The following is a 10,060-nucleotide window of genomic DNA, read 5'->3' on the forward strand; positions in this document are numbered from 1 at the left end:
TAAAGTCTGTTTTTGGAAATTTGACATTTTAAGTTTGTCCTGATTTTGTTATTTTACATATTTAGGTTGTTCAAATTTTTGGATTATTTGAGCTACTGTTCATTTGAGTTTTCTTCTAAATTCATTTTAGTCCCTAATCGAATGTTTTCATGTATTTAATTTTGTCCCTTTATTTTACCTACATTTAATTTCGGTCCCAAGTAGTATTGTTGTATCTAACTTTTATTGTTTTAGACATTTGAACTCAAATTTTTTTATGTTACTTTTTAGTCCTTAAACATTTAGGATTAGTATTTTAGGAAAATTACATAGATACCACTTAATTTAGGTTATTTAGGTGTAGATCCCTTGTTTATGCATGTTGTTTTATTTAAGTCCTTGGTTTAATTTTCGATTTGCATGTTTAATTTTATGTGTATTTAAATTTAGTCATTATTTTAACATGTATATATATTTTTAAAATTTTTAGTTTAGCATGTTATGTTTTTGTTTTTATATTTGAATCATATTTGTACATTATAGGTTAGTATGCATGGTTTATAATTTTAAATTTAGAAATATATGTGTATAATTTTTTTGTATGTCACGTTGTATGTCATTTTTGATTTTGTTTAATTAATTTTGGTATGACATCTTTTTTTGCATAATTTGTATGATACCCTCATGTGCATAACTCGACTTATAAATACATAATCGGACTAAGGGTAATACCCTTTTAATTTAAAAATTGTCTTGAGTGGCTTGTCTTAACTAATTAGAGAGTCGTTTTGACTATTTTAAATTAAAAGTGTATCCCAAAAGTGAAACCAAAAAATTGATTCATCACCTAAAATTTGGGAACGAAAGAAAAGGAAATGTTCGTTTATTTAAATTTATCGAGAAAGGTTGTTATAACTTTTAAGATCTGGTCTCGATATTTGTAAATAATTGAACATTCTTTATCTTTCTAAAATGACTCGGTAATTTTAATTTAATTTATTTGAGTGCTTTTGAATGTTTTTAAATTTACATTTTTGTTTTATGGGATCAAAAATCAAATTGAATTCAAATTTGTAAAGTTCATTGCAAAGACGCTAATTAATCGACTAGGTACCGTTTTAGGGCATTGTGGGGGTGCTAATCCTTCCCTACACGTAACCGACTCCCGAACTCGGATTTTGGTAACGCAAGCCTTAATTTGTTGTTTTAATTAAAATTAATTTTTATTTAAAATAACAAACATTGTTGGGTGCCCAATCACACCCTAATAAAAGATTGGTGGCGACTCTTTGAACCGTATTTTTTCGATCGTAAAGGAAATCCAAAATTTTTCGAAACGAGAGGTTTTTTAAATCGCATTTGTTTTTAAATTAAAAATCAATTGAAAGAGGTAAATTAAAAATTAATGTGGTTTTCAAAATTTCACCTTTTAAAAAAATCATTTTAACAGCTTGGAGACTCCGCTGGGGACTTTTGTTTTTTAGAGAGTCAGGCCGATAGTCGATTAATTAAGTGTCTTTGCAAATGAAAGTTATAAATTCGTTCTAATTTGGTTTCTGATCCCTTGTTTGGTTTTAATATTTTTGTTCTTAATTTGATTAACCAATAAATAGTTGTATTGATCTATTTGTTAATGGTTTCAGATTAATTGTATATTTTGATAATTGATTTTGAGTATTTTTTATTGTGTTGTTTTTTCGCTTTTCCTCACACACTACACAACTGTATTTTCATGACATGAGCTAAAACCTCACTCCGTCCAAATTAAGTAGGAGTGAGATACTATGCCCTCGTGTGGTTTTCACCTCCGCATGGGATAGTGGATTGCTCCTGGAGCTCACGCCTTATGGTCCTCGTGATGGTATTCACCTCCGCACGGACATAAGGAGGTGTGTTCCCTCGAAATTGAACTCGATCCCCTAAAGCCTGTGATGGGCTAGGATTGAGGGTTCGGCAGCCCAAGGGGGCACCGGCAAGGACAATTCGAGAACCTATTACTTTAGAACCGAACCCGGCATATAGTGAACATAGAGACTGAACTTAGGTTGAACCAAACCCGAACCTTAAGAATCTCGTGAGGAGAGTACACAAGGAAAAGCTTTTTTTGATTCATTTATTTTAGTTTTTCGAATAAATGCTTGCGAACTGGATATCATGCGGTTAGGTTTATTTTTTGAATAAGCATGCGAATTAGATATCATGCGGTTCGGATTTCTTTTTGTGAATAACAAAGCATGGGGGTAGATATCATGTTGGGTAGGATTTGATAAAGCATGATTGGGTAGCCAGTATGTGGGGGTAGGATTCTTAAACAAATTATTATCCCGACTTAATTGCATTATGTTTACTAATTGATCTTTTGTTGTCTTTGCTTTATTTCTTTTCTGTTTTGCATTGCAATGTCCATTACATGGTGTTGATTTGGGATCGATGTCCATATAGAAGGCCAGTAATATGGAACGAACGGTTCAGAAAGAGGTTGAGGATAATGCAGATGTTCTGAGGTGGTCGGAACAGTCCCAACTGACCAACGGGGACAGTGTGATGCCTGGATATGTGTCGGAGTTATTTGGTTATACTCACATCAACGTACGTCAGAATGATCTGAGTGAACTAAGAGAGGTATGGGGAAGATGGGAAGCAGCCGATAAGGAGATATTTTATCAGTTGTATGGCGATATTCCTTATCTTCTGGATGTTCCTATTGACCGAAATCTGTTTAGAGCATTGGCGCAGTTCTGGAATCCGGCTTATAGCTGTTTCACATTTGGTAGAGTGGATCTAACACCAACAATAGGGGAGTATCAAGCTTTGGTCCGTTGTCCGAGGTCCCAGATAGATAGAATATATACCAAGTTGCCATTCACTCCTTCATTTAAGAAGAAATTACTATTGATGACCGGAATGAGTGAAGATTGGGTAGTCAGAAACATTAAGAAAAAGGGAGACAGTGAGTGCATCTCTTGGGCTGCTTTGAAAGAAGTAATTGATCATCACCTTGATAAGAGAAAGAAGCTTGACTTGTTTGCTTTAGGGATTTATGGGCTCGTTATTTTTGCAAAGGTGTTAGGATATGTAGACGTATCAGTCGTTGACCTGTTTGAAAGATTAGACAAGCATGTGGATCATGTTCCAGCCATTTTAGCTGAGACGTTCCGGTCTTTGAGTTCATGTAGACGCGAGGGAGAAGAACGCTTTATAGGGTGTGCGCCTTTGTTGATAGTGTGGATTCTAAGTCATTTTAAACATGTTGAAAGGGCACCAGGACGAGTATTTCTAGATGGGTTTTCGCCTTTGAAGGATTTTCTTTCTAAAGAATGGCCTGGGGGTTTCACCGAAGAAAAATGGACGGTCATCTTCAAGGATATCAGAGATGGTGATATTTTGTGGCGAGCTTTGTGGAATCTCTTCGGATATACTTTATTGATGTGGAGAGCGAGATTGGGTTCCTTTACCAGGTATATGGGGTTCTGTTGGGTATGCACCGCTACTAGTTTCCAGACAGTATGGGTCAAGGCAGTTTATTCCAGACATATGGGACTTGGTAGGGTCGGATTTTGCATTCAAATGAGATTAGTATAAGGGTAAAGTTAAAGGGGTTACTGAGGCCTGGAATTAAACTCGTCGTGTGAATCTATTCACTTATGATCTCTAGTTATCTCAAGAGTACGAGCAGCGGAGAAGCGGTCGACTAAATGACAACATCCCGATAGTGAATCCTGAAAATATTCAGTCGGTGGAGCAACAGTTGAGAGTGGTGCCATCTCCATTAGAGTTAGCTAAGCGTGATTTCGAAGCAGAACAGAGACAATGGAGAATGACTTTACAGAAGCTGAAAGATGAAGTGTATCAAAAGGGATTGGAGATTGCCATTCAGAAGAGTATAGCAGATCGAATTGAAAAAGTGGAGAAGTAACTTCGGCTAGACTTTGACGATCTTTGGTCAACTTATCAGCGAATGGTAAAAGCTTAGACATGTTCTAGCTAGAGTAAGTCTGTCGAATTGAGGCAAGAGGTGGCGAGCCTCAAAAGAGTAGCCGGAGAAAGTCAAGAAGAACTCAATCAAAGAAGACACCAAGTTAAGATTTTATCGAAAGAAAAAGATTCTTTAGAGCAGCGGTTACAAGAGAGTCAAGTCCATAATGAGAAGTTGAAGGAGAAGATTTCAATTTTAGAGATTGCATTACGACAATGCCGAAGTAGGGAAGGTAGCTCAAGCCATGAGGAAGTTGAGAGTCTGAAAAAACAAGTGAGTGAGCTTGAAGCCATGGTTTAATATTTTCAGAGGCAAGCAAGTGAGCTCTCGATAGTTCCTTATGAGGGGGATATACAGTGGCGTTTTCGATGGGAGCGAGCTCAGGCGAGAGTTAAGCAAAGAGAGGACCTTATTGCTTGAAACTTAGGACACGCGCGGAGAATTGCTCAATATTTGGTCATTTTATCTGAGGAAGCTGCTGATGTGACTAAAGAACTGGATCCCGAGGCTGAAGAAAACCAGAAGATCGTGGAGTTGCTAGCACATGTACAGCAAATAGGAGAGATGGTACAGATTTATTTGTGATATATTCCAACTTTGTAATTGAATGTCGTTCTAATATAAAGAGTTATTCTAAGGAGTCGTTCCAGAATCAACACCCTACATTTTGCATATACATTTTTTTTAATGCATTTAAATTTTTGCATCGCATTTTATTAATTCATAATCATATATTTCATATTCATTAATAAATATCAGCGATAACAAAATGACTCTGTGATAGAGTAATACTAGAAAATCCCAAACATACCTACAGAACTAGGAAGAAAGTTATGAAGGACAAACTTGCCCAAATTGAGAAGGCTTAGTTGGAGTTACAAGACAATATCAAGAAAATGCAAGAAGATATAATGAATGCTCAAAAGGAGATGTTTTCCAAGTTTGCGAGTATGTTGGAAGGAAGAAATCCGGAATATGGGAAAGGCCCTATGCCGAGAGCTATAACTGAGGACCCACTTTATCCTCCAGGGTTAACCCCAGAACAATCTCAGAACGTTCAAGTGACCCCTATTCATGTCGAGAAGGTTCACATTAATCCAGTCGGTGCTTCTATTAACGTACAGCCTGGATCTAGTTCGTATCAGGAAGAACATCATTATCATCAAGTTCTGGACCTTGATGAAGAAGCCAAGAAAGACCAAAATAATCCGCTGGAAGAGAAATGGAAACAGTTAGAAAGAGAAGTCAGAGCCATAAAGGAAGATACCAGTGTTTATGGATTCGACGCAAAGGAATTAAGTCTAGTTCCTGATTTGGTTTTGCCTCCAAAGTTCAAGGATCCTGACTTTGAGAAGTTTGATGGTGCCAGGTGTCCCTCTGCGCATATCACGATGTTTTGTAGGAAGATGATCGGATACATAGGGGACGATCAATTGTTGATACATTGTTTTCAGGAAAGCTTAACTGGTTCGGCAATCCGGCGGTATAACCAGCTGAGTAAAGCTAATATCAAATCGTGGAAAGACTTGGCTAAGTCTTTTCTTGAGTAATACAAACATGTAAAAGATGTTAGGCCCAACAGAATGATGTTGCAAGGAATAGAAAAGAAGTCTAACGAGAGTTTTAGACAATATGCTCAAAGATGGAGAGATGTAGCAGTGCAAGTCCATCCGCCATTGGAAGAGGAGGAAACAAATATACTTTTTGTCAATACCTTAAGGGATCCTTTTTTCTCGTATCTTATCGATAATCCTTATCGAAGTTTTGCTGATGTAGTTACGGCGGGAGAAATGATTGAAATGGCGGTTAAGAGTGGAAAGCTCGAAGAGGGAGAGTCTAGTAAGAGGCCACCAATGAGGAAAAAGGAAAATGAAGTTAGTAATGTGAGGCAGTACGATTCTAATAACATCACTGTTTCCCGTCCTCAAGGAGCAGGGTCGTCAACACAAAATGATAATAGACAAGGGAAAAAGGACCAGAGGAGAGAGAGGCCTCAATTTGACCCCATCCCGATGACTTATAAGGAATTGTTTCAGATTTTATATGATCGGCATGTGGTTTCACTGTATCAAGTGACACCAATGCAACCTCTTTTTCCCAAATGGTATGATGCTAGTGCTCAGTGTGAGTACCATACAGGGAACCTCGGGCATTCCATTGAGAATTGTACTGCATTTAAGAAGGTTGTTCAAGCTTTGAGAACAAGGAATGTCATCAACTTTACTGACAGTGAGCAGCCGAATATAGCTCAGAATCTGTTGCCAAGCCATGCAGGATCAGGAGTTAACGCGATTACTGAAGAGAAAAGAAAGAAAATTATAAGGAATGTTAGTGATGTGGTATCACCCATGAGTTGGGTGTGGTGCCAGATGGTCAAGGTAGGATTGTTGAAGCCCAGTTTGATGGGTGAACAATTTAACAGTGGAGAGGTATGTCAGTATCATAACAGTGAATGACACAATATTCAGCAATGTCCTGACTTCCTATCTTTGGTACAAGACATGATGGACAGTAAAGAAATTGAGTTCTTTAAAGAGATTACTGAAGAAGAGGAAGTGGAAGTTTTCAGAAGGATTATCTAAAGGGGTTTACAATGCTAGTTGTCCCCTAATCATTACTCCCAAGAATCGATTACCAGAAAAGGTAGCTCCGAAAGTGGGTATTATACCTCCATCTCCATTCCCATATCGGGATAATAAACAACTGCATTGGAGATATGATCGCCAGAAGGGAGATGTAACAAAAGAGAATGAGGAAGTAGATGAGGTGGGACACTTTACCAGAAGTGGTATGTGTTATTCTCTTAATCCACCTAAAGAGTCTGAGAAGAAGGTTGCGGTTGATAAGGGGAAAAAGGTTGATATTTAGATAGAAGAAGATAAGCCAGTTATCAAAGAACCAGTAACTGAGAATGAAGCGGTAGAATTTTTGAAGTTTCTGAAGCATAGTGAGTACAGTGTTGTTGAACAGTTACACAAGTTGTCTGCCCGTATTTCTGTTTTATCATTACTTTTGAGTTCAGAGGCCCATAGGAATGCTCTGTTAAAGGTTTTGAACCAGACTTTTGTTCCGAAAGAGTTGCCCATTGAAAAGTTGGACCGGTTAGTTTCCAATATACAAGTTGATAATTTTTTATCTTTTTCTGAGGATGAGATCCCTTCTGGGATGATTGGTAGTCAGAAGTCTTTGTATATCACAGTTAAGTGTAAAGGGCATGTGTTGTCCCGAGTTTTGGTTGATAATGGTTCGGCTTTGAATGTGATGCCCTTAGTGACTCTGAAGAAACTTCCATTAGATAGTACACTTATGAGAACCTGCCAAAGTGTGGTTCGAGCTTTCGATGGGACTAAAAGAGAAGTGTTGGGCAAGATTGATGTTCCTCTAACTATTGGTCCAACAACTTATGAAGTTGAATTTCTCGTAATGGACATTATGCCTACGTACAATTGTTTGTTAGGAAGGCCTTGGATTCATCAGGCCAGTGCAGTTCCGTCTACATTGCACCAGAGACTGAAATTTGTGATTGGTGGAAGGTTGGTATGTATTCATGCTGAAGAGGACATTATTGCTTCTGTTTCTACTATTTCTCCGTATATTGAAGTGGATGAGCAAGTGATCGAGTTTTCTTTCAGATCATTGGAGTTTGTCAATGCTACGTTTGTGGCTGAAGGCAGGAAGATACCAAAACCTCGATTATCAAATTATACCAAGATGGGACTCAAGCTGACCCTTGGAAGAGGAGCAAATGTTGGGAAAGGGTTAGGAAGTCAGTTACAAGAACCGGTGAATCCAATATGCCCTGTTAGTAAAAGAGATCGGTTTGGTTTGGGGTATCAACCAACTCTGAGGGATAAGCTGAGGGGAATTAAGAAAGGTCAGGAAATAAGAAAGGCCAGATTAGCTGGTGAAGACCTTAGCTGGGAACCCATGACCTTCCCGCCGTTGAGTAGTATTTTCATATCTGAGGGGCATATGTTTCAAGGGAATTCAAGGAATAATAAAGTGATGGTTGAGAATGCCTTAGGATATTTAGGCATTAATGTTATAACTGATGATGAGTTTGAGGAAATGAGATCTATGAGCATTTATCTTGCACCGCCGGGCTTCGTGTTGAACAATTGGACCGTGGAAGAACTGCCTGAAGTTTACAAATCTGTTACAAAGTAATGCACTGAAACTTTCTCCCTGTTGTTCATACCTTGGGGTAATAGGTGATTTTATGTAAAGGGTTAAGCTGTTTGTTTTTTCTTGCTTTCAATAAAAGATGCATTATATTAGTTCCAAATGGCAAACATTCTCTCATGCATTTCATTCATTCATTCTTTGTTGTATAATGTATGTATTTATTTATTTCTATTTATTTATATGGGAAAAGATCCTCCCATATGTATATATGTATATATATCTTCTCTTTCATTATTTTTTCAAGAGCTCAGATATCAATAATATGAATGCTAATGACTCTGACCCGGATATTGATTTTGAGAAGCCTATATGTCAAGGGGAAATTGAGGATTGTGATGATGATGAGGGATGTGAACTACCTTCTAAATTACTGAAAATGGTGGAGAATGAAGATAAACAGATTTTGCCTCATAAAGAGTCTACTGAGATTTTGAATTTGGGGACGGATGAGGATAAGAGAGAAGTAAAGATTGGTACCACTCTGTCAGTTGGAGGACGATATGTGTTGATAGAATTTCTTCAAGAATACAAGGATATGTTTGCTTGGTCATACGAAGACATGCCGGGTTTAGATACAGAATTGGTTGTTCACAAACTGCCAATAAAGCCTGAGTGTAAGCCGGTACAACAAAAACTGAGAAGAATGAGACCTGAGATGCTGCTTAAGATTAAAGAAGAAGTGAAGAAACAATTTGATGTTAGGTTTCTTAAAGTGGCTAAATATCCTGAGTGGGTGGTGAATATCGTCCCAGTCCGAAGAATGATGGGAAAGTTCGAATGTGCGTCGACTACAGAGATCTCAACCGAGCTAGTCCAAAGGATAATTTTCCCTTGCCACATATAGACACTCTAGTGGATAATACTGTTGGAAATTATTTGTTCTCTTTTATGGATGGTTTCTCTGGCTACAATCAAATTAAGATGAACCCTGAAGATATGGAAAAACGATGTTTGTTACCATGTGGGGAATATTTTGTTATAAAGTAATGCCATTTAGATTGAAGAACGCAGGGGCAACATATCAAAGAGCCATGGTGACATTATTTCACGACATGATGCATAAAGAAATAGAAGTTTATGTCGATGATGTGATTGTCAAAGCTAAGACAGAGGAAGAACACATTGTGAATTTAAGAAAGCTCTTTAAAAGACTAAGAAGATGCCAGCTAAAACTCAACCCAAATAAATGTACTTTTGGGGTGACATCTGGGAAACTGTTGGGATTCGTAGTAAGCCAAAAAGGAATTGAAATAGACCCAGATAAAGTAAAAGTTATTCAAGACTTGCCAGCCCCACGAACACAAAAAGAAGTCAGAGGATTTTTGGGGAGATTGAATTATATAGCTCGGTTTATTTCACAGTTGAAGGAAAAGTGTGATCCCATATTCCGCCTTCTTCGCAAGAATAACTCAGGGGAATTGAGTGAGGATTGTCAAAGATCTTTTGAAGCAGTGAAAAGATATTTGTTGAGTACTCCAATCTTAGCGCCACCCATCTCAGGCAAACCATTGATTCTGTATTTGTCGGTTTATGAAAATTCAATGGGGTGTGTGCTGGGGAAACGTGACCAAACTGAGAAGAAAGAAAGGGCTATCTATTATCTCAGCAAGAAATTAACTGAATGTGAGACTAGATACTCACCCATTGAAAAGTTGTGTTGCGCTTTAGTATTGGCTACCCGAAGGCTTAGGCAATATATGTTGTATCATACTACTTGGCTTATATCGAAGCTTGATCCTTTGAAATATCTAATGGGTGTGCCTGTATTATCTGGAAGATTAGCTCGTTGGCAGATCCTATTGTCCGAATTTGACATCCAGTATGTAAACCAGATGACAATTAAAGAAAGTGCTATAGCGGAATTCATTGCAAGCAGGGCTTCGGAAAAATATGAGTTATGAGGATTTAATGTCTATTTCG

The sequence above is a fragment of the Hibiscus syriacus genome, unplaced genomic scaffold (genome assembly GCF_006381635.1).
Source record: "Hibiscus syriacus cultivar Baekdansim isolate YM2019G1 unplaced genomic scaffold, ASM638163v2 tig00111330_pilon, whole genome shotgun sequence".
Classification (NCBI taxonomy): Eukaryota; Viridiplantae; Streptophyta; class Magnoliopsida; order Malvales; family Malvaceae; genus Hibiscus; species Hibiscus syriacus.